The sequence below is a fragment of the Bos grunniens genome, chromosome 7 (genome assembly GCF_055505025.1).
Source record: "Bos grunniens cultivar Pamir isolate PY7600 chromosome 7, Bosgru_T2T1.0, whole genome shotgun sequence".
Taxonomy (NCBI): domain Eukaryota; kingdom Metazoa; phylum Chordata; class Mammalia; order Artiodactyla; family Bovidae; genus Bos; species Bos grunniens.
In genome coordinates this window covers 97217198-97242789 of record NC_141171.1, presented here as the reverse complement: position 1 = coordinate 97242789, position 25592 = coordinate 97217198, and the positions used below count along the sequence as shown (strand labels likewise).

The 25592-nt window shown below is 36.1% G+C and overlaps 1 long non-coding RNA gene across 6 annotated transcripts in view; it reads right to left on the bottom strand.

Moving 5' to 3' along the window:
- Positions 1 to 25592, bottom strand: part of LOC147370016 (uncharacterized) — a 149441-nt gene that overhangs the window by 57597 nt on the left and 66252 nt on the right. For 4 of the 6 annotated variants that reach the window (XR_015168630.1, XR_015168629.1, XR_015168627.1 and 1 more), the window contains one exon: positions 15135 to 15180. The exons of the other annotated variants lie outside the window; for them this stretch is intronic. This is a non-coding gene — a long non-coding RNA (uncharacterized LOC147370016). The remainder of the gene's footprint in view (positions 1 to 15134; positions 15181 to 25592) is intronic. 6 annotated transcript variants of the gene reach the window in all.

The following is a 25592-nucleotide window of genomic DNA, read 5'->3' as shown; positions in this document are numbered from 1 at the left end:
CAGTCCAGTCTTTAATTTTTGGACCTAATATTGACCACCCTGCTAACTGATAAAGATTTTCACTATCCTTATCAAAACGTTAAACATCAGTATCCACAATAAAATAGTCGTTTTCCTCTTAAGATGCTTTCCCCTTCTGCCATCCTGGAGAGCTGAGACAGTGCAGGGTCCACTCCCAGTCATTTGAAGGCCCTGTCCTTCTCTCTTTATTCATTAGGGATTTTTCTTTTGTGGGCCGAGATCAAATGGTCTGGCATCTGTCAAGGTTGGTTATTTTTCTGGAACTTTCAAGAATTGAGACTTTCTAACCTTCAAAACCTCCCCTCTACACACATATATATTTTCAATATTTTCTACTTGCAACTGTTTTATAATGGGCATGGAGATCCTTTTATTGAAAACTGTTTTCCATCCTTGCAAATCTGGAATGAAATGTCTAAACTGGCTCTGACCTCAGTACAAGAACAAGCTCCCTCTTTCCTATTTTTTGTTTTTGGTGATGTGATGAGATCTAAAGCTTACCTGTCAGCTTTACACATTGAAAAAGATAGAATAAGAAATTTGGCTGCATTGTATTTAAGGTTTTAATATGTTTACCTGAATTAAGCTTCTCATTTAGAACAATTAAGTGTTCTACATTAAGGTTTGAAACTGAGCCATTGGCCCTTGTTCATCTGTTTTTCCCTTAACTACTTTGTATAATGAGCAACCAAGATGTGTTTCTTAGGTTCTTATTCATTATACAAAAGCATCTTAAAGTTACCTTTTTGTTAAGTAGCATTATTTTATCATGTTAAGCAAGAATAATGCACAGGAAATATTCAGAGACAAACTCCTTAGTAAAAAGTGAGTTTCCAGTATTGAGAGAGATCCCTAGGGTTTCTGAAAACTAGCCAAGTAGACTAGTCAAGCCAAGCTAAGTAGACTCCACCTCTCTTAGAGTCCATGGGAGGAAGCAATGTTTAGCTAGAATCAGGCTTCGTTTGGGAATGTTGCAAGATAGCAGAGTCCAAAGAAAATCAAGCTTCAGAGTGTTAATATTCTTACTTTTAGTTTGTTGGTGTCAGGCACTGGCAGGTGATGCTAAACTGGCTGCTTTCATATTCTTCATAGTTAACTTAGTTTGAACAACTGAATTCAGGATCAAGAAAGTCCATAATAGGACCAATCTCTGGGGAATGGCAGCTCTTGTTCAGAGTTTATCTGTGTGCCCCAAGGGGTGCCCGTGAGTTGGCTCCAATTCTCTAGGTATTGGTCTCTGGAAATTTGTCCCTCCAAGATTTTCTTATACTTCATTAAGATAGTCTGTACCTTTGAAATGCCTGACTCAATACACCACTGGATATGTTAATCAAAAGGAGAAAGGGATAAGGTGCTGGGCAAATAATGAGAAACAAAGTCTAAGACCCATGGACCTCATGACCTTGTCTCTGAAGCAGAAAATGTATACTGCTGAGTGAGTTGCTATTACTTATGGCAAAACCAAAATACTTCCCTATATTTAGAAGCTCTACTGTTATATTTTGGACTTCAGTCTTAAAGTCACTGAAAGATATAAGAACTATGAAAATATAAGTCTTCCCCTGTGCTTTTTTATTCTTTTTTATTCTTCTTTTTTATACTAATTCTGGTCTCTGACTATGTAGGAAGCCAATGTGGTAAAGTAGAAAATTAAAAAGAAAAAAAACCTGGATCAACCTTAAGGAATCTGGAAAATATCTCGACTGCGGACCTGGATTTGGAGCGATTGTGATCTCCGTAAGCCACGGTTTGTTCATTTATAAAGAAAAACCATGAGTGTTTGTTGTGAAAATAATCCAAAGACAGTAATTTAAGCAGTTATAGGATATATATATGTGTGTGTGTGTGTGTGTGTGTGTGTGTGTGTATATATGTAAATGATAAATGAATCACACAGTTTTTGCTAGGAAAGAAATTACAATACCATTGTTTTGGTGATATATTTGTATGCGGCTATAAATAGATGGGGAAACAGTGGAAACAGTGTCAGACTTTATTTTCTGGGCTCCAAAATCACTACAGATGGTGACTGCAGCCATGAAATTAAAAGATGCTTACTCCTTGGAAGGAAAGTTATGACCAACCTAGATAGCATATTCAAAAGCAGAGACACTACTTTGCCAGCAAAGGTTCGTCTAGTCAAGGCTATGGTTTTTCCTGTGGTCATGTATGGATGTGAGAGTTGGACTGTGAAGAACACTGAGCACTGAAAACTTGATGCTTTTGAACTGTAGTGTTGGAGAAGACTCTTGAGAGTCCCTTGGACTACAAGGAGATCCAACCAGTCCATTCTGAAGAAGATCAGCCCTGGGATTTCTTTGGAGGGAATGATGCTAAAGCTGAAACTCCAGTACTTTGGCCACGTCATGCAAAGAGTTGACTCATTGGAAAAGACTCTGATGCTGGGAGGGATTGGGGGCAGGAGGAGAAGGGGACGACAGAGGATGAGATGGCTGGATGGCATCACTGACTTGATGGATGTGAGTCTCAGTGAACTCCAGGAGTTGGTGATGGACAGGGAGGCCTGGCGTGCTGCAATTCATGGGGTCGCAAAGAGTCAGACACGACTGAGTGACTGATCTGATCTGATCTGATAAAATACTATCATCTTTGCTGTTTTGTTTTATGAGTACTGAGAAAATGTGGTCATATCTAGAAAAATAAATATGTTGATATACCACAACCCACTTTATCTTGCAGAAGTATACTGAAAATCAACCAACAGCTATATGCAGAGGGTTTTTGTACTTATATCAATAAATAATTCCTTATATGGAAAAGCATTATCAAATATGAATAATTATGAAAGTGAAATAATCTGCAAGAGATGTATTTAATATTGTAGAAGACTGTGAGGACAGAACAATGTCAAAACCAATTATTTTGGGGTGACACAAAAGAATTAGTGTAGTAAAAGTGGCACCCATAAAAAAGGCCAAAATATCCATTCAATTGCCAAAAGAGATATGGAAATATCACAACAGTAAGAGATTTAGGTCATTCACATAATTAACTATCAGGACTACAGCTCAAGAATTAAGTAAATATAATCATCAGAAAAATTATGACATTACACTGAAAAGTACATTCAAAATGTAAGATGAACTGCATGACTACTTCTGCTTCCTTCTAAAACCTCACAAAAGTGATACTAAAATGATTATTTAAAAAGACAAATTACCAAAAAAAGAGAACAGGATAAGATGTGATGACTATAGTATTTTTAAACCTAGAAAGCAGAGGGTCAAGAGACAAATGGTGAGTTGAGAAAAAGGAAGGCTAAGCTTACAGAATTCAGGCAAATTGCTATAAATGAGCATGGTGGTTACCTCTATGCAGAGGTGACTGATGAGCGAGGAGCAAGAGGGAATTTTCTAGGGTGATGATACATTATACATGTGGGGTATGGTTACACAGATACTTCTTTTTACAAAATTCATAGGGCTATCCATGCAAAATCTATGCAGTTTCTTAAATATAAATGTTCAGTTCAGTCACTCAGTCATGTCCTACTCTTCGTGACCCCATGAACCGCAGCATGCCAAACCTCCCTGTCCATCACCAACTCCCAAAGTCCACCCAAACTCATGTCCACCAAGTCGGTGACTCCATCCAACCATCTCATCTTCTGTCATCCCCTTCTCCTCCTGCCCTCAATCTTTCCCAGCATCAGGGTCTTTTCAAATGAGTCAGCTCTTCATATCAGGTGGCCAAAGTGTTAGAGTTTTAGCTTCAACCTCAGTCCTACCAATGAACATGCAGGATGGATTTCCTTTAGGATGGACTGGTTGGATCTCCTTGCAGTCCAAGGGACTCTCAAGAGTCTTCTCCAACACCACAGTTCAAAAGCATCAATTCTTCGGCACTCAGCTTTCTTTATAGTCCAACTCTCACATCCATACATGACTACTAGAATAACCATAACCTTGACTAAACGGACCTTTGTTGACAAAGTAATGTCTCTGCTTTTTAATATGCTGTCTAGGTTGGTCATAACTTTAATATAAATGTTATAGCAATAAAAAAGAGAGTATATAAAGAAAATAATTAAGAAAATACATGAATTGTACTGGTTCCTTTCTCTCTTCACCAAGAAGCTTGTATTACCAAGATAGGAAACTGGTGACTACTTTCTGAAAAAACTGACCAACTTAAAAGGAAATAACAGTTTTAAAGATTCTCCTAATGAAGCCACTATTCAGAAAAACCCATAAGTCTCACCCTGTGCACATGTCATCTTGCCTACTTTTCTGTTTCTCATTCTTTAATAAGAGTAAATATTTCACAATATTCAGATATTGGAAAAGACCTCTAACAAAATATATATAGAAAAAAAATAAAGCAAAGCACACAAATGGATAAACAAAGTTGCAAGAAAATACACCTTACAAAGAACAAAACACATTTTCTTATTAAAAATATTTAGGGCTAGAAGTGTCAGGCAATTATAATTCTGTATCTGTAAAACAAGAAGTATTTGCTATAAATGTTGTGAAAAGTAGCATACAATGAACAAATGGTGCTCTTGGAAATTAAATATATGATAGATATTTAAAATATGGAAAATAAATCTGAAGGATAAAATTTACCAAAGAAACCATTAAATAAAATTTAAAATGTATAGAAAAAAGTTAGTGAAAATAAATGGCTTGAACTCATCTTTGAAGCATGGAAATATATAACTAATAAGTATTATATACATATTATATGTCAAAAACATAAGCAGGTTTTGCCTATATTGTTTAATTATATCAACAACCCTGTAGAAGAAATATTTTAAGAATATACATGCATAATCACATAGCAAGTAAGTGAGAGAAGCAGAATTTTATCAGAGCTGAAGAAATCTACTCAAATACATGTGTATAAATTCAGGTTCTCCACTGTATGTGATATCATCCCTTACCCAGAAAAAAACTTTCCTTTCTATATAAAGAGGGGAAACTGAGAAGGTTAAGGCCTTATTTTTTGTCATATGTAGGAAAGAACATTTGACCTGATAAAATTTAGTTTTGTTAATATTGCATTTATTTTGGAATCACAAACTATTGAGCCATCACAGGTCCTATGACACAGGAAAAAATAATGACCAGACTGTAGAGATTCTAAAATGCCAGACTAAGGAAAGCATCATCCTGTAGTTACTTCAAAGTCACTTGAGTAATTATATTGCAAACAAAATCTTTTAAAATTAAATGTATTGTAAATGAATGTTCAAGAACACATACTTTGAAATGGTCATTTAGGTTGATTAATAGAAGGTAAGAGTTAGTGAATATGTGCCACTTATAGGAAGTTAAGTTCTTAACTAATCAACCCAATTTTACTAGGATGGTTTTAAAATTAAAATCTTAAAAACTGACAAAAATAAGCATTGGCAAGAACATTAAATGACTGGAATTCTCTGGGAATATAAAATGGAAAACTGCTTGAAAATTTATTTGGCAATATATATTTCTCCCAGGAGCATATTGGATACCTTCTGACCTGGGTGGGGGGTCATCTTCTGGTGTCATATTTTTTTGCCTTTTAATACTGTTCATGGGGTTCTCGTGGCAAAATTACTGGAGTGGTTTGTCATTCCCTCCTCCAGTGAACCACATTTTATGAGAAGCACTTAACTACGACCCATCCGTCCTGAGTGGTCCTACGTGACATGGCTCATGGCTTCACTAAGTTATGTAAGACCCTTTGCCACAACAAGGCTGCTATCCATGAAGAGGATGATTCCATTTAGTAAAGTTAAATAGAGAAAACAAATATATAGTGATAGAACTAAAAATACTAGTTGTATTTTAGGTGATAATGACTGAAATGGGTCATAAAAATTCTTTCATCTTAACATTTGTGTACTTCGTAGTATGTATGTCATACACAAATAAACACATTTTTTAAAAGATAATATTCCACTGCTATATGAGTCACCTGTGAAGAAGTAGAAGAGGGATAAATAATGGATGTACCCCAGTATATAGCTTTTTAATTGTCTTCTTTCATTGTCAATGTCTGTCAGTGGTAAATTTTGAATAATCCAGACTGTAGATGACTATTTCTGGTAATAGCTCTATGTTTCTGAAAGCTTCTCTGAACACAGTGAATAAGAGTTCTATACCAAAGGCCAATGAAGAAGATAAACCGAAGTGTTCAGATCATCACACACTATGGGTGAACTGAAATCAACCCCCCAAATAGAGATTTTCTACACACATAGACCTTCCGTTCCCTCACTCATTTTGATAACTTTATATTATGCACCTCCATTCAATTAACTTTGTGTTTAATATAACAAGACATTTGGGTCACAAGCCTTTATATACCCTCTATGTTTCCATAGGCTGACAGAAGAAGTGAATATTAAGACAAGTATACTGCAAATGGAATAGTTCAAACTAATGACATGCTCTACCCATGGAAAGATTAAATGACATTCAGGGAGGCTATATGTTACCTAAACACCCAGTGTGTCTGATTTGAAGTACTCCACACTTACTTTCTTGAAAGGTTCTTTAAATTACACTTTATTTCATTCATCTAACCAAGACTATTTCCACTCCCTCAAATAACAACTTTTCTTATTCAAGTTTCTCAAAAGAAGACTGTGGTCATTAATTCCTAAAATCTGGTTTGTATATACATCAGTTCAGTTCAGTTGCTCAGTATAAATTCATAAAATCAAGGCAACATAATGATATTCCCCTAAGGATAAATATTTTCAATGTAGAAGATTGTAATTAACAATGAAATCATGCACACCATATTCCTTTGGTATAAAAGACCCTTTATTTTAGGCAATGACTGACTTTTTGAGGATATTTTTATATCGTTACATTTATTTGGAAAAAGACAAAGTTGACTAATGGATATTGGTCCCCAATATTTTTTTGATTATTCTACTTCTTAGCTAAAACTAAAATGTAGGAGTTACTGCACAATACTCCATGAGGACTTCCTTATCTATTACCCAAGTTCTGAAAAGATATGGAATATCTTATTTAATGGAGACATTTATTGACTAGTTTATGTATTTAGTTCCCTTCAAAACTCAGTACAGGCATATCTTGTTTTATTGTGCTTCATTTCATTGTGCTTTGCAGATACTGTGCTTTGTAATTTTGGGCGAATTCTGGCAACTCTGCATTGAGCAAATCTGTTGGTTTCATTTTTTTCAACAGCATTTTCTGATTTCTTGTTTCTGAATCACAATTAGATAAATCTCACATTTCAAACTTATTGTATTTGTTAAGGTGATCTGTTATCAGTGGTCCTTGATGCTATTCTTATTTTGGGAGTGCCACAAACCCCATCCAGAAGGCAAACTTAATCAATAAATGTTGTATGTGTTCTGGCTGTTTCACTGAGCAGCTTTTCTTCTCTCTCCTTCTCCTCAGGCCTCCCTGCTCTCCAAGAGATGACAGGTTTTTTTTTTTTTTCCACACTCCTAAAATAATAACTTTTAATATCAAATATTCACACAGCATTCAAATAACCAATTGTCAAAACAGAGACACAGAAATAGAGAATGGATGCCAGGGAGAAGGGGAGGCAGGTGAACTGGGAGATTTGGATTAGCACACACATACTACTATGTATGTTGTTGTTAAAGCACCAAGTTGTGTCTGACTGTCGACACAATTTTTAAATTAGACCAGTTAATAACCCTACAATGACTTCTAAGTATTCAAAATGAAAGGAAGACTCACACATCTCTCATTTTGAATCAAAAGCTAGAGAAAAAAAAAAAAATTAAGCTTAGTGAAGAAAATATGTTGAAAAGTAAGATAGGCTGAAAACTAGGCCTCTCGCCCAGTTAGACAAGTGGTGAATGCAAAGGAAAAGTTCTTGAAGAAAATTAAAAGTACTTCTCCAGCACAGAACACATGCATAATATGAAAGTGAAACAGCCTGATTGCTTATCGGGAGAAAGTTTTAATAGAAGATTAAATCAGCCATAGGATTCCCTTAAGTCAAAGCTTAAGTCTAACTCACTTTAATTCTATGAAGGTTGAAAAAGAGGAAACTCAAAAGAAAATATAAGAATTTGAAAATATCAGAAATTGATTCATGTGGTTTAAGAAAAGAAGCCATCTCCATAGCATCAAAGTGCAAGATGAACCTAGCAAATGCTGATGTAGAAACTGTAAGCACGTTATCCAGAAGATCTAGCTAAGATCACTAATGAACATGACTATGCTAAACAACAAATTGGAAGAACATGCCATCTAGGCTTTTCACAGCTAGAGAGGAGAAGTCAATGTCTAGCTTCAAAATTACAAAGAACAAATTGACTCTCTTGTTGAGGGTAATGTGAGTTAAAGTTGAAGTCAATGCTCATTTACCATTCCTAAAAATCCTAGGCTAAATCTACTCAGGCTGTGCTCTATAAATGGAACAACAAAGCCTAGATAATAGCATGTCTCTTTATAATATGATTTAATATAAATATTTAAGCCCATTTTGAGACCTACTACTCAAAAAAAAAGAAAAAAGAAAAAGATTTCTTTCAAAATATCACTGCTCACTTGTCAGTGCACCTGGTCAGCCAAGAGCTCTGGTGGAGATGAAAATGAGATTCATGCTCTCATACCTGCTAACACAACATCCATTCTGCAGCCCATGGATCAATGTGTACTTTAATTTTCAAGTTCATTCTTTAAGAAGCACATTCTGTAAGGCCATAGCTGCCATCAATAGAGATTCCTCTGATGGATCTTGGCAAAGTTAATTGAAAACCTTCTGGAAAGGATTCTAGATGCCATTGAGAACATTCATGAGAAGAGGTCAAAATATTAACATTAACAAGAGGCTGGAAGAAGTTGATCCAACTCTTACGAATGACTGTGAGGAGTTCAAGACTTCAGTGGAGGAAGTAACTGCACATGTGATAGAAATAACAGAAGAGCTAGAATTAAAGGTGGAGCCTGAAGATGTGGCTGAACTGCTGCAAAGTTGTGATAAAATTTTAATGAGTGAGGAGCTGCTTCTTATGGATGAGCAAAGAAAATTGCTTCTTGAAATGACATCTAATTCTGATGAAGATGCTGGAAAAACCGTTTTTAATTAAAACAAAGGGTTTAGAACATCATACAAGCTTAGTTGATAAAGCAGTGGCAGTGTTTGAAAGGACTGATTTCCATTTTGGAACAAGTTCTACTATGAGAAAAATGCTGTTAAATAGCCTTACATGCTATAGAGAAATCGCTCATAAAAGATGTAGCAACATTCATTGTCTTACTTTGAGAAATTAACATAGCCACCCAACCCTCAACAACCACTACTCTAATCAGTCAGCAGCCACCAACAAAGTAAGTCCTTCCACAAGCAAAAAGATTAAAACTTGCAGAAGGCTCAAATAATAGTTAGCAGATTTTAGCAATAAAGTATGTTTTAGTTAAGATACGCATATTGATTTTTTTAGTTATAATGCTATTGCATACAATAGACTACAGTATAGTATAAACATAATTTTATATGCACCAAAAATTCTTGTGACTTCCTTCATTGTAATATTCACTTCATTGTGGTGATCTGGAGCTGAACCAGCAATATCTGAGATACACCTATATTAGTTAAGCTCTCTTAAAAAATGTATATTTTTACTGCTATTGTCTTTCTTTAAGCTGAGAATACTGTGAAGTTGGGGTTCACTGTAAAAATCCACATTCTGTAAAAGACTTGGTACTTTGTTCAATTAAAGATAAACAGGTATTTTAAGTAAGTATAAATAAGGTGATTTGTCCAACAGCTTTCAAGTTGTATATTACACTGAAAGCAATTTCTTGTCTGATGTGGTCAAGGTCTTAAAAAATAGATTCTCTAAAAGGCAATGCAAAAAGCAAACTCGTACAAATTTTCTTTCTTAAAACGTTAAATTCATTAACTAGTACAACATGGACATGTCCGTAGGTCACATACTGTTGAAAATAGTTTTCTCATTTAGCCCATAAAGCATACACATCCATGCATTTTACGTACACAGTGTTTCATCAAATAAACTGCACATTCATTAAAAATATCTGGCCACCAACAGTTATATCATTTGAAAGAACATATTTTAGATATATACAGTCTATTTCAATATTTTTAGAAGTTTATACTATATACATTCTGGAAAAAATATTATTTTGAAAATTTCATTGCTCTTAATTTTATAATTCACATATTTTTTAAATAAACTATTTCTGGAATATTAGTTTCTCATAAATCATAAAAAATGTGTCCCATGTACTATAAAACCTAAAAATAAAAGATTTAAAAAGAGTAGGAGTAATAAATTCCCTCCCTCACCATTGCAAGCCAGAAAATCTTAGGCGAAAAAATATTGATAATAACACAAAATAAAATATTGTAAATATTTATATTTAAAAAAAATTATGTATCAAATATAAAGCCCATTAATTTATTTGATAAATAGTTTTCTTTTCCATCCAAGTTTAGGAAAAGATCATTTAAGCTATTCATTTTTTTCAGTTATCAATATTAAACTTAAAATTTTTATAAGTAAAACATGTAATTCAAAGAGAGAGAAACTAGACTGGAAAGATTATTACTTAACTCAGGATTTAATTCAAACAAATTAAAATAATGAAATGTCAGATGTTTTTCAATTGACAAAAATTAAAAATAATCTAGAGATCCAGCCTAAGTAATAGGGCATGGGGATTTTCATACATTGCTGGTGGGAATGTAAATTGGTATCTTTACAAAAGCTATTTGGCCAGTACATTTTTGTTCATTAAATCACATGTTTTCTCATACGAAGAACAACTGGTAGTTATGTTTCAGAGAAATTTTCCTAAAGTTATGCAGTGGACTTAATTGGCAGGATTTTCATCATGGACTGTAAACAGAACAAAGAAAGTCAATCTATGTGAACATTTAACAATAGAAAATTGGTTATGTTAGCTATAAAACACATTAAGCAACTAAGTAAATAAGGGGGCAGAATTCTGCAGAGTATACAAAGTACTAATACATCATTAAGAAAAAAAAGCAGTAGAAGAGAAACACATACAGTATAAAAACACTACATTGCAAAAAAATTAAAATTATATATGTATCATTATGCATTTATTTAATAACTGCTGTGACAAATAGCTATGTGTCTATATAAACTGATAAATCAACTGGAAGGGCAGCTACTGATGGTTTAACAATGGTCACTTTGCAGAGAGATGAATACAGGGGGCATTATTTTCACCTTTAATTTTTACTTATAACTTTTTAAAATAAATGGAATTATTTTGTAGTAAAAAATAACATTTCACTTCAAAATAAATCAATGAAAGAATTACAGATATTTCACTTTTATAGAGGACATGTCTTATTAAAATATGACATCTTAAATGTGTGGGTTCATGTATTATTATGCCAAAACAAATATATTTCTGAAAACATAGAAATAAGAATGCTCCCTGTAATATTTCATTAGTTTTAAAAATTGCTCCTTTCTGCATTCCAAATGTTTTATACATGTTCTTATTAATCATCTTATTATACCTTTATGGTAAGTAGATGGTAAAAGCTATTCAAAATCACTCACTGCAGAACAGAATAATTAGATAATTAGGACATGTGTGAACATGAAGTACACACTAGGTTAGGGAAGTACAAATAATTGCCACAAAGAACTACGACAAAATTGTCAGCTTTTTATATCTACTAGCAAAATGTTATAAGCAATGGATCCAAGACATTTTTTTGCTTTTCCAACAATATAGGCACCTCGGGAGGGGAGTCCATTAACAGTTTCCTGCAGTGTGTGAAAAGGGAGAGGGGGAACTTCAACCCATTTCTTTTAAAATAATTATGTTTTCAAGGACTATAACGTAGTATTGGCTCACTAAGAACTGGGAAAATATCCAAACACACAAGTCTGCCTCTCTTGACTTTCAGATTACCCAAATACAATGAAAAGCTAAAGAAAAGGTAAGGGGAAAAAAAAAAAAGACATGGAACTCTCCAATGCTCTGAGAAAATTCTACATGTGGTTTGGAATTAAAGGTCATTACTTTCCAAAGTGGCTTTTCACAACAAAATAAATAACATTGAATATCTACATCTTTCATTCTGCCTGTCTCTGTCTCTATCTCTGTCTCTCCTAACTCTTTCATTTTATTCTATGCAAAAGGACAAACATATATTCTAGATACATGATGAAGTATTCCTTTCTGGGTGAATGCTGCTGGCCTAAGGTGTCCAGAAAGAGTAGGTGATTAACTTTTCATTGTAAGCTCATCTTCTCAATATCTAGGACAATGGTTTTTTCAAAGTTAGCAGGGTTTGGTTCCATTTTTCAATAATGCTTTTCTGAAAAACAAATGATTAGATTGCTTTAAATCTATATCAAGAATTAAATAATTTTAAAATTGTTAAAGAATCCAAAATTCTTTAGAGAACTTTTAAGACTAAAGAAAACACATGCATCTTTGGAATAAAAAATATTTATAGAAAGAAGTCATATAGGACTGAAATTCAGGTATTAATTTTATTTAAATTGAAGTTATTCTGTTATTTACCCTTAAAGAGGAAAAAATAAACAAACTAGAAACAAAATGAACCTTCCTCAATCTAGTAAAGAGCATCAACAAATAAACTTCAGTAACATTGTAATTGAAGTGAAAGACTGAAAGCTTTACTTTTAAGATTAAGAAAAGACAATGATGTCTGCCCTCACCACTTCAATTCAACATTATTAAAGGTTATAGATGATCACTCAGCTAGAGCCAGACACCCTGGAATGGGAAGTCAAGTGGGCCTTAGGAAGCATCACTACAAACAAAGCTAGTGGAGGTGATGGAATTCCAGTTGAGCTATTTCAAATCCTAAAAAATGATGCTGTGAAAGTGTTACACTCATGCTGCCAGCAAATTTGGAAAACTCAGCAGTGGCCACAGGACTGGAAAACGTCAGTTTTCAATCCAATCCCAAAGAAATGCATTGCCAAAGAATGCTCAAACTACTGCACAATCACACTCATCTCACATGCTAGCAAATTAATGCTCAAAATTCTTCAAGCCAGGCTTCAACAATACATGAACTGTGAACTTCCAGATGTTCAAGCTGGTTTTAGAAAAGGCAGAGGAACCAGAAATCAAATTGCCAACATCTGCTGGATCATCGAAAAAGCAAGAGAGTTCCAGAAAAACATCTACTTCTGCCTTATTGACTATGCCAAAGCCTTTGACTGTGTGGATCACAATAAACTGTAGAAAATTATGAAAGAGATGAGAATACCAGACCACCTGACCTAGCTCCTGAGAAGTCTGTATGTAGTTCGGGAAGCAACAGTTAGAACTGGATTTGGAACAACAGATTGGTTCCAAATCAGGAAAGAAGTACATCAAGGCTGTATATTGTCACTGTGCTTATTCAACTTATATGCAGAGTACATCATGTGAAACACCAGGCTGGATGAAGCACAAACTGGAATCAACATTGCTGGGAGAAATATCAATAACCTCAGATATGCAGATGACACCAACCTTATGGCAGAAAGTGAAAAGGAACTAAAGAGCCTCTTGATGAAAGTGAAAGTGGAGAGTGAAAAAGTTGGCTTAACGCTCAACATTCAGAAAACTAAGATCATGGCACCCAGTCCCATCACTTCGTGGCAAATAGATGGGGAAACAGTGACAGACTTTATCTTTGGGGGCTCCAAAATCACTGAAGATGGTGACTTCAGCCATGAAATTAAAAGATGCTTGTTCTTTGGAAGAAAAGCTATGACCAACCTAGACAGCATATTAAAAAGCAGAGACATTATTTTGCCAACAAAGGTCCATCTACTCAAAACTGGTTTTTCTGGTAGTCAAGTATGGATATGAGTGTTGGAGTATAAAGAAAGCTGAGCGCCAAAGAATGGTGTTGGAGCAGACTCTTGAGAGTCCCTTGGACTGCAAGGAGATCCAACTGGTCCATTCTAAAGGAGATCAATCCTGAGTCTTCTTTGGAAGGACTGATGATGAAGCTGAAACTCCAATACTTTGGCCACCTGATGTGAAGAACTGACTCATTTGAAAAGACCCTGATGTTGGGAAAGATTGAAGGCAGGAGGAAAAGGGGAGGACAGAGGTCGAGATGATTGGATGGCATCACTGACTCAATGGACATGAGTTTGAGTAGGCTCTAGGAGATGTTGGACAGGGAACCCTGGCAGTCCATGGAGTCACAAAGAGTCAGAGATGATTGAGCAACTGAACTGAACTGAACTGAACAGATGGGGCATTTAAAAAAGAAAAGTAAATATGTAAATATGTAAAGGATGTCCAGATTAAAAAGGAAGAGGTAAAATTATCTCATTTTTAGATCCATGGTATTATATATAACATTTCCTAAGAAACTCACAAAAGAAAAATTGTTAAATTTAATAGTTAATCAAGACTGTGAGACACATGATTGATGTGGAATATGAAAATTTTTCTATAAACTAGCTAATGAACAATCCAAAAGTAAAATTAAGAAAACAAATCAATTTATATCATATCAAGCAGTATAAAATACTTAAATTAAAAAAAGAAGCAACACAAGAATTGTACACTGAATACCACAAAAGACTCTTGAAAGTAAAGATCCATAAGAAAATGTGTAAATAGAAATATAACTCATGGTCATAGCTTTAAACACTTAGTATTAAGAGGACAACACTCCTCAAATTGATCTACAAAAATAATAATAATAATCTTTTTCAAAATCCTAAGTAGCTTTTTGGCAGAAAACTACAATCCAATCCTAAAATTCATATGGAACTACAATAGGTCCAGAAGAGTGTGAACAATGTACAAAGAGAAAAACAAAGTAAGAAGACTCACACATTTTGATTTCAAAACTTACTAAAAATCTCTTGTTATCAGGACACTGTGGTCCTTGGATAAGAAACAGAAACATCAATCAATAGAACAGAATTGAAAGTCCATAAATTACATTTATGGTTAATTGAATTTTGACAAAAGTTCTAAGACAATTCAATGGTAAAAGAAGAATCTTTAAAGACAACAATATGTTCACTTTTTGCTTATCTCATGCTATATATAAAAAATTAACTTAAAATGTATCAAAGACTCACATATAGAGAGTACAAATATAATACTCTTACAAGGAAATATAGGAGTAAATACCTCAGATTTAGCAATGGATTCTTAGCTATAACACCAAAATCACCATCTACAAAAGAAAAAATATACAAATTAAACATAAGCTAAATTTTAAAAATTGTGCTTCAAAAGGAACCATCAAGAAAATGACAACTCAGAAAGGGGAGAAAATATATTACATATTTTCATCAGATACGATACATCTAAGATATTTGATAATGGACTTATATCAAGAATATATAAAGAATCTTACATCTCAATGTCAAAAAGACAAACCAGCTTAAAAATGTGTTACGGATTTGAATAGAAATTTCTCTAAAGAACATATGCTGTTAACTAACACAAAAATAGAAAGTGAAAGTTGCGTCTGACTATTTGCGACCCCATGGACTAATAGGCCATGGAATTCTCCAGGCCAGAATACTGGAGTGGTTAGCTTTTCCCTTCTCCCGAGGATCTTTCCAACCCAGGGATCAAACCCAGGTCTCCTACATTGCAGGCAGATTCTTTACCAGCTGAGCCACAAGGGAAGCCCAAGAACATTGGAGGGGTTAGCCTATCCCTTTTCCAGCAGATCTTCCTGACCCAGGAATTGAACCAGGGTCTCCTGCATTACAGGCAGATTCTTTACCAACTGAACTATGAGGGAAGCCAAACATACAAAAATGTGTTCAATCAAATCATTAGTCATTAGAGAAATACACAGAGTACCCAGTGAGATATGCCTTTCACTCATAACTAAAATCAAAAATATGGAAAATAACATGTGTTGGAAAGGATGTGGAGAAATTGGAACACTTAAACATCACTAGTGGAATTGTCAAATAGTACAGCTACTTCAGAAAAAAAGTCAGTAGTTCTTTAAAATGTTAAAAATAGAGTTAGCCTTTTATCCTTCAGTTTCACTCTGAACAACTGAAAATCCCATGGACAGAGGAGCCTGACAGGGTAGAATCCATGGAGTCCCAGAGTCGTACACGAATGAGCGTGAGTGTATGCACGCACAAACAGTTAACAATATAAATGCATAAAAACCTCTATGTTACTATCCACAGCATTATTTATAATAGCCAAAAAGTGAAACAATCCAGATGTTCATCAGCTGATATACAAAATGTGTCATATTCCTTAAATGGAATATTATTTGACAATAAAACAATATTATACTGTTACATGCCACAACATGGATAACACTACAAACACCATGTTAACTGAAAGAAATTGGTCATGTTTTAGGTCTTTAAGCATCCAAACTACCTCAGTGCATACGTTTACAATCCACAAAAATCAGATGAGTAACTTCTACCACTAATTGGGCTTCCCAGGCGGTGCTAGTGGTAAAGAACCCATCTGCCGATACAGGAGACACAGAGATTCAGGAGGCTTAAAAGACACAGGGTTCCATCCCCGGTTCAGGAAGATCCCCTTGAGGAGGCCACGGCAACCCATTCCAGTTTTCTTGCCTGGAGAATCCCATGGACAGAAAAGTCTGGCAGGCTACAGTCCATCAGGTTGAAAAGAGTTGGACACAACTAAAGCGACTTAGCACGCACCACTAATTAGTTTGCATCAGTAATATTATGTCTTAGTGGTACTGTGAAGAACAGGAAAGAAGTGACTGCCATTAAGTATGGGTTATCTTTTGGGAGCGATGCAACTTTTCTCAAGTTAAGCAGTTGTGATGATTGGACACTATGAATAGCAAGCACACTGAGCTATATACTTTAAGAGGGTGAATTTTATGGCATATGAATTTTATCTCAGTAAAAAAATAGGTTTCTCTACCTCTTTAAATTGATTCTGTTTTTTAATCTATATTTATAATTAATTTGAGGGGGGATATTAGGTAATGGTATCTCTATGCGGATCCCATCAAAAAGACTTTAAAATTAAGCAGAAACCAGATTACCTCAATTGTAGTGTTCCCATCTATGATGCTGCTGCTGCTGCTAAGTCACTTCAGTCGTGTCCGACTCTGTGCGACCGCAGAGACGGCAGCCTTCCAGGCTCCCGCGTCCCTGGGATTCTCCAGTCAAGAACACTGGAGTGGGTTGCCATTTCCTTCTCCAATGCATGCAAGTGAAAAGTGAAAGTGAAGTCGCTCAGTCGTGTCCGACTCTTAGCAACCCCATGGACTGCAGCCTACCAGGCTCCTCCATCCCTGGGATTTTCCAGGCAAAAGTACTGGAGTGGGGTGCCATTGCCTTCTCCATCCCATCTATGATACAGCATTCAAATTCTAAGCTTGTCATTAAAAGTGTTACCATTAAGCCTACTCTGTCTCTTTATTTGGTTTCTTTCCCCTCTCTGTGTGCTCCAGTGAATATATTCAACTCTCCTCAATTGTAACCACTGTATTTCCATTTGAAAGTGTTGACTCACCTTATTTTCTTAGGAGGAAAACAGTCTTCCCTCATATGCACTTTGTGGAAATAGATAAATGTCACCTTATCTATATAACTTACTTTATTTCACCAAACGTAATGATTTTCACAAATTCATGTTTCTATAAACACTTAGCATCTCTTGTCACATTTATTAGATTGACCTTATTATCATGAAATACACAGTAAATTTTTAATCAAATAAGAATATTTCTCATGAATATTTAAGAAACAAAACTAATAAGTCTTAAATTACAATACCTTAAAATTGAAACTATTTTAAAAAACAGTGCTGACTTCTTTTTAAACCTCCAACCCCAGCATTTTCTTGCATTTCCCAACAGGTTAGAAGAAAGGCAAGTCATTTTTACAGCCCCATTGATTCAACAACCATATTTTTTTTTCTGTCACAACCAAGGCAGAGTTTGAGTATAATTGTTCAGGGACTTGGTGTCGCTGCTGTACTGGGTCAGCCATCTATCCAAAAAATGAACTGGACAACCTTCAAATAGCAATGACTCCAATTCCTTTGGGATGTGAATTGGCCATAAAGCTAACAATAAATTGTTGTCAACGTAGTGATTTCCTGTTGCCAAGTTCCATGTACTTTTCAAATATATCTCAACTTAGATGGAAAAGATCATTATTGCCATTCAAAGGCTGAGAAACTGTAACATAGAGCCATTAAAGGTAATGAGCAAGGTCAGAGAGTATATGATTAGTGAAAATGAGAACATCTCAAAGTCTCCAAATTTTGGTCTATCTACCAGGAGACATAATTTCTTGGATAACACTCATCGCTTTGCTGTGGGGTACTGAGAATCACAAGCAAGCTCTTTCAAATTGATGCTGATGTACTCAAAATACAAATCTTAAAATTACTCTGTAGCACACCAATTTCACATTTTTAAAGAAGCTACTCTCCAATAATCTTCTGAGAATCCACAAAACACTCTAAAGGCATAAAGACAATACACTGAGTTTAAACTCTACTTACAAAATACCCTTCAAACTATTATTCAGAGTCCACTTTAGATCATCATCAGTTCAGTTCAGTTCAGTCACTCAGTCATGTCCAACTCTTGTGACCCCATGAATTGCAGCACGCCAGGCCTCCCTGTCCATTGCCAACTCCCAGAGTTCACCCAAACTCAAGTGCATCAAGTCGGTGATGCCATCCAGCCTTCTCATCCTCTATCAACCGCTTGTACTTCTGCCCCCAATCCCTCCCAGCATCAGGGTCTTTTCCAATGAGTCAGCTCTTCACACGAGGTAGCCAAAGTACTGGAGTTTTAGTCTCAGCATCAGTCCTTCCAATGAACACCCAGGACTGGTCTCCTTTAGGATGGACTGGTGGCCACCTGATAATCTGAATGTAATAATCTACAGTAAAGTAGCAGCAACATTGTAGGGAGAAAATATTCTATGAACAACATGTTCTTTCAGTTTTGCCTTAAAAATATATTCGGTGCTTCTACTTCTCTTCCTATTGCTACTTGCCTGCCTGGACTCATACAATACCTTTCTAACTGGTCTCCTTTCCACTTTTATTTTCATATTTCCATTCTCCACTCAGAAAATTGAATTGTCTTTGTATAAACGTGACTACATCATCCCTATGATTTAAGTACATCCGTGCTTCTCATTGTAGTTGGATAATATTCATCTTCTTGTGACAGGGTCCTAGGACTTTATGATCTGCGCCACGTCCAGCCCAACCCCCTTGATCATTCAGCTTCAACAACCTCTCAGTTCCTCAAATTCAGCACATTTATGTCCCCTTCTCCATCTTTCCTCTGCTTGGCTTCTGCCTCCAAAATCCTTACCTCTCAGAGATTAGCATCATGAGATCTTCATCACTTACTTCAGATCAGATCAGACCAGTCGCTCAGTCATGTCCGACTCTTTGCGACCCTATGAATCGCAGCACGCCAGGCCTCCCTGTCCATCACCAACTCCCAGAGTTCACTCAGACTCACCTCCATCGAGTCAGTGATGCCATCCAGCCATCTCATCCTCTGTCGTCCCCTTCTCCTCCTGGCCCCAATCCCTCCCAGCATCACAGTCTTTTCCAATGAGTCAACTCTTCGCATGACGTGGCCAAAGTACTGGAGTTTCAGCTTTAGCATCATTCCTTCCAAAGAAATCCCAGGGCTGATCTCCTTCAGAATGGACTGGTTGGATCTCCTTGCAGTCCAAGGGACTCTCAAGAGTCTTCTCCAACACCACAGTTCAAAAGCATCAATTCTTCGGCGCTCAGCCTTCTTCACAGTCCAACTCTCACATCCATACATGACCACAGGAAAAACTATAGCCTTGACTAGACGAACCTTTGTTGGCAAAGTAATGTCTCTGCTTTTGAATATGCTATCTAGGTTGGTCATAACTTTTCTTCCGAGGAGTAAGCGTCTTTTAATTTCATGGCTGCAGTCAACATCTGCAGTGATTTTGGAGCCCATAAAAACAAAGTCTGACACTGTTTCCACTGTTTCCCCATCTATTTCCCATGAAGTGATGGGACCGGACGCCATGATCTTCATTTTCTGAATGTTGAGCTTTAAGCCAACTTTTTCACTCTCCACTTTCACTTTCATCAAGAGGCTTTTGAGTTCCTCTTCACTTTCTGCCATAAGGGTGGTGTCATCTGCATATCTGAGGTTATTGATATTTCTCCTGGCAATCTTGATTCCAGCTTGTGTTTCTTCCAGTCCAGCGTTTCTCATGATGTACTTTGCATATAAGTTAAATAAACAGGGTGACAATATACAGCCTTGATGAACTCCTTTTCCTATTTGGAGCCAGTCTGTTGTTCCATGTCCAGTTCTAACTGTTGCTTCCTGACCTGCATACAAATTTCTCAAAAGGCAGATCAGATGATCTGGTATTCCCATCTCTTGAAGAATTTTCCACAGTTGATTGTGATCCACACAGTCAAAGGCTTTGGCATAGTCAAGAAAGCAGAAATAGATGTTTTTCTGGAACTCTCTTGCTTTTTCCATGATCCAGCGGATGTTGGCAATTTGATCTCTGGTTCCTCTGCCTTTTCTAAAACCAGCTTGAACATCAGGAAGTTCACGGTTCATATATTGCTGAAGCGTGGCTTGGAGAATTTTGAGCATTACTTTACTAGCATGTGAGATGAGTGCAATTGTGCGGTAGTTTGAGCATTCTTTGGCATTGCCTTTCTTTGGGATTGGAATGAAAACTGACCTTTTCCAGTCCTGTGGCCATTGCTGAGTTTTCCAAATTTGCTGGCATATTGAGTGCAACATTTTCACAGCATCATCTTTCAGGATTTGGAATAGCTCAACTGGAATTCCATCACCTCCACTAGCTTTGTTCGTAGTGATGCTTTCTAAGGCCCACTTGACTTCACAGTCCAGGATGTCTGGCTCTAGGTCAGTGATCACACCATCATGATTATCTGGGTTGTGAAGATCTTTTTTGTACAGTTCTTCTGTGTATTCTTGCCATCTCTTCTTAATATCTTCTGCTTCTGTTAGGTCCATACCATTTCTGTCCTTTATCAAGCTCATCTTTGCATGAAATGTTCCTTTGGTATCTCTGATTTTCTTGAAGAGATCCCTAGTGTTTTCCATTCTGTTGTTTTCCTCTATTTCTTTGCATTGATCACTGAAAAAGGCTTTCTTATCGCTTCTTGCTATTCTTTGGAACTCTGCATTCAGATGTTTATATCTTTCCTTTTCTTCTTTGCTTTTCACTTCTCTTCTTTTCACAGCTATTTGTAAGGCCTCCCCAGACAGCACCTACTTAGGTTTCACTTAAAAATTGCCTCTCAAAAGGTGATTTCCTTCCTTACCAGCTTACTCTCTGTTGGCCTAATCCCTGGAAACTTCTATTTTGTTTCCTTCAAAGTTTGTTACTAAGTTGAATTATCTTGACATGTATGTCTCTTGTTTACTGTCAGTCTTTCCTCAGTACAGTATAAGGTCCCTGAGAAGAGTGACTGTGTCTTGCTCAGCACCGTACCCTCCGTGTGCAGAAAAATGTCTAACACAATGTGAATTTAATACATGGTTGAAGAAATGAATCAATTGATAACTCATGGTCTACAAATAATGAAGAATAAAGAGTAACCATGAAATTGATATAGAACAATTTAATTAACACCATAGAATTCCACAATAATCTGCCATAGAAAAGTATTATGTCAGTCCAAGCCCTCGAGTATATAAATATTTTACAGCACCATCAATAATTGATATTCACAGTTATTACCATGTGTTATCAAGAATATTTGAGTAATATTCTATATATGCCATAGCAGGGAAGTATATTTATTTAATTTAACTTTCCATTAGAAAATAATTAAAACAAAACATTAGGTATTTGGCATTTGGAAATTAAATTATCATAACTAGCTTTTTATCCCTTATTTTCTATACACTATCTCCTCAAGCCAGAAACCTGAAAATAATCCTAAGTTGTTTTATCTTCCTTGTCTTCACGTCCAATAAATTGGGTATTTTCAATTTTATTTCCCAACTGTTTCTTGATCATATTTCTTCTTTAATATTCCTATTACCAATGTATAATTTATGTTAACATCATTTCTTACCTGAAATATTACTGAGAGATTCTTACTCTAGCCTTATAAATCATAAAATATAAACAGAAGTATCTAACAATAACTTAATTACGCACTCCATTAGATTACTGTTGCTTATAGCAAAATTTCCAATGATGTCATTAGGACATACAAACATTTTCACAACTTGAACCTCCTCTATCCAACCTACTTCTTTGTTTTACATCATAGTACTGTTCTTTTATAACTTTCTACCTTTATCATCTATTATCTTTTCATAGGAGGATATTCTGATTTTTTTTTTCATCCAGGTAATTTTTATGCATCTTTCCATCATTACTAAAACCTTGTTCAATTTTCCAGTATGGGGCAATAGCTCCTTTATTTTATGCTTCTTCAAACCTCAAACATATTTCATTGAACTCATTAGAATGTTTGAGTTGCACTTCTCAAAGAATCCAACTAAATATAGTTTATTCAATAGAGTTCATTACCTCCTATAATAAAATGATTTGCAGGAAATCATTTCAGGTTTGTTGGGGACTGATTAATGTTAAGTATCTGGGTCATTTTTTTCCTTTAAATTTCTTATTCTTAACATGGCTACCATAGCTCCAAACCTCATACGTTCCTCCAACTATATTTAAAGGCAGAGAGGAGAAGGAAATAGCTGATGGATGAGTAACCAAGAACATCAGCAATGTGTAACACTGATACCTCTGTTGATATGTACATTTTTCCCATGATTTTTAAAAATTCTTCATGAATATATTGCTAAAGGCTATTCTTTTGTATATCATGACATTAATAAAAGTTGATTATCAATAAAAGCTGACATAAATGCTGATCATCATTAACATCAAAATGTTAAATCAAAGTAAACCAAAACATATCCTTATCACTAAGTTGATGCTATATTAGTTTTCTAGTGATGTCATAACGAAATACCACAAATTGAGTGGGTTAAAACTATAGAAATGTATACTCTCACAGGACTGGAGACTAGATATCTGAAATCAAAATATCAGCATGGCCACTGTCCCTCTAAAACTGTAGGAAAAACTCTTTCTTGCCTCTTCTAGGTTCTGGTGGCTGTGATCAGTCCTTGGCCTGACTCAGCTTGTAGATGCATCACTCTACTCTCTGCCTCCTTCTTCATATGGCCTTCTGCCCCGTGCACCTGTGTCCCTGTGGCCAAACTCCCCTCTTCTTATAAGGATACTAGGCATATTGAATTTAAGGCCCATCCAAATTCAGTGTGGCTTCACCATAATTATATATGCAAAGACCCTGTTTCTAAATAAGTCACAATCAGAGATTCCAGGAAAACAGGAATGCTTGGATATTATTTAACCTAACATCCATGGACCTACTCAAGGTACTTAGAGGCCTGAAGCATCTCTGTGCTTCCACATAACTTTCCACTCTAAAACAAAACAGGAACTCTCAGATAATATTTGAGTCATTTTCCTGATTTGATCTGGAATTTCTACTTAAGCTCAAACAATTTTCCATTTGACTAAAGTCATAATTTGCATATTATATATAAATAATCTTCAGAATAAGACTCTATAAGAGCATAAGGTTTTAAAGGTGCATCAGTATTCTGAGGTTGGTTAAGTGCTAATTAATGGCTAAGTACATTTATTTATTTTTGAAGACATTCTTAGCTATATTAGCATTGGTGGTGGTGGGCAAGTGGCTAAATCGTGTCTAATTCTTACAACCCCATGGACTGTAACTCATTGGGCTCCTCTGTCCACTCAATTTCCCAGGCAAGAATACTGGAGTGGGTTGCCATTTCATCCTCCAGGGGACCTTTCCCATCCAGTGATCAAACCAAGGTCTCCTGGATTGCAGGCAGTCTCCTGCTTTGCAGGTGGATTCTTCATCGACTAAGCAAACAGTTCAGTTCAGTTCTGTCATTCAGTTGCGTCAGGCTCTCTGTGATCCCATGGACTGCAGCACGCCAGGCTTCCCTGTCCATCACCAACTCCCGGAGCTTCCTTAAACTCATGTCCATCGAGTTGGTGATGCCATCCAACCATCTCATCCTCTGCTGTCCCCTTCTCCTCCTGCCCTCAGTCTTTCCCAGCATCAGGGTCTTTTCCAATGAGTCAGTTCTTCGCATCAGGTGGCCAGAATATTAGAGCTTCAGTTTCAGCATCAGTCCTTCCAACGAATATTCAGGACTAATTTCCTTTAGGATTGACTAGTTGGATCTCCTTGCAGTCCAAGGGACTCTCAAGAGTCTTCTCCAACACCACACTTCAAAAGCATCAATTCATCAGTACTCAGCTTTCTATAGGCCCAACTCTCACATCCGTATAGGACTATTGGAAAAAACTATAGCTTTGACTAGACAGATCTTTGTCAGCAAAGTAGTGTCTCTGCTTTTTAATATGCTGTCTAGGTTGGTCATAACTTTTCTTCCAAGGAAAAAGCATCTTTCAATTCCATGGATGCAGTCACCATCTGCAGTGATTTTGGAGCCCAAGAAAATAAAGTCTGTCACTGTTTTCATTGTTTCCCCATGTATTTGCCATGAAGTGATGGGACCAGATGCCATGATCTTTAGTTTTTGAATGTTGAGTTTTAAGCCAGCTTTTTCATTCTCCTCTTTCACTTTCATCAAAGTGAAAGTTCTTCTTCACTTTCTGCCATAAGGGTGGTGTCATTTGCACATCTGAGGTTATTGATATTTCTCCTGGGAATCCTGATTCTAGCTTTTGCTTCATCTAGTCCCCCATTTCACATTATATACTCTGGATATAAATTAAATAAGCAGGGTGACAGTATACAGCCTTGATGTACTCCCTTCTAAATTTGGAATCAGTCTCTTGTTCCATGTCCAGTTCTAACTGTTGCTTCTTGACCTGCACACAGATTTCTCAGGAGGCAGGTTAGGGGGTCTGGTATTCCCATCTTTTCAAGAATTTTCCACAGTTTGTTGTGATCCACACAGTCAAAGCCTTTAGCATAGTCAATGAAGCAGAAGTAGACATTTTTCTGGGTTCCTCTTGATTTTCCTATTATCCAACAGATGTATGCAATTTGATCTTTGGTTCCTCTGCCTTTTCTATATCCAGCTTGAACAACTGAAAGGTCTCAGGAACCAGGGAAGCACATATTAGAATTAAAGAGCACTTGTTAGATATCTGAGACTTTGGGAATTATCCATAAATGGAGAAGAACAAGATGAGGTGAGAATGAGAGAGAAGAGAGGCATACAATTGCAACACTATCTGATAACTACTACAGACTATTTGTAGGAATCTACCAAGCATTAAGAGAGCTTAAAGAATGCTTCACAAAAAGAGGATTTTGTTTGGGAAAGAGAATTGGGGAAGAGCCAAATGAATAGTGTACATGCTATCTTTGCATGCATTGGAGGGAAGAAGGATTGTGTGGGTGCAGAACAGAGAGGAGAGAATGAAGAAAGAAGGGAGAATAGGAGATGATGCTTTAAAGTGAGAATGGGGCCATGTTGAACCACATCAGTACAAAGTAAGTCCATGATTATGAGCAAAAACTGTTTACCCTCAAAAA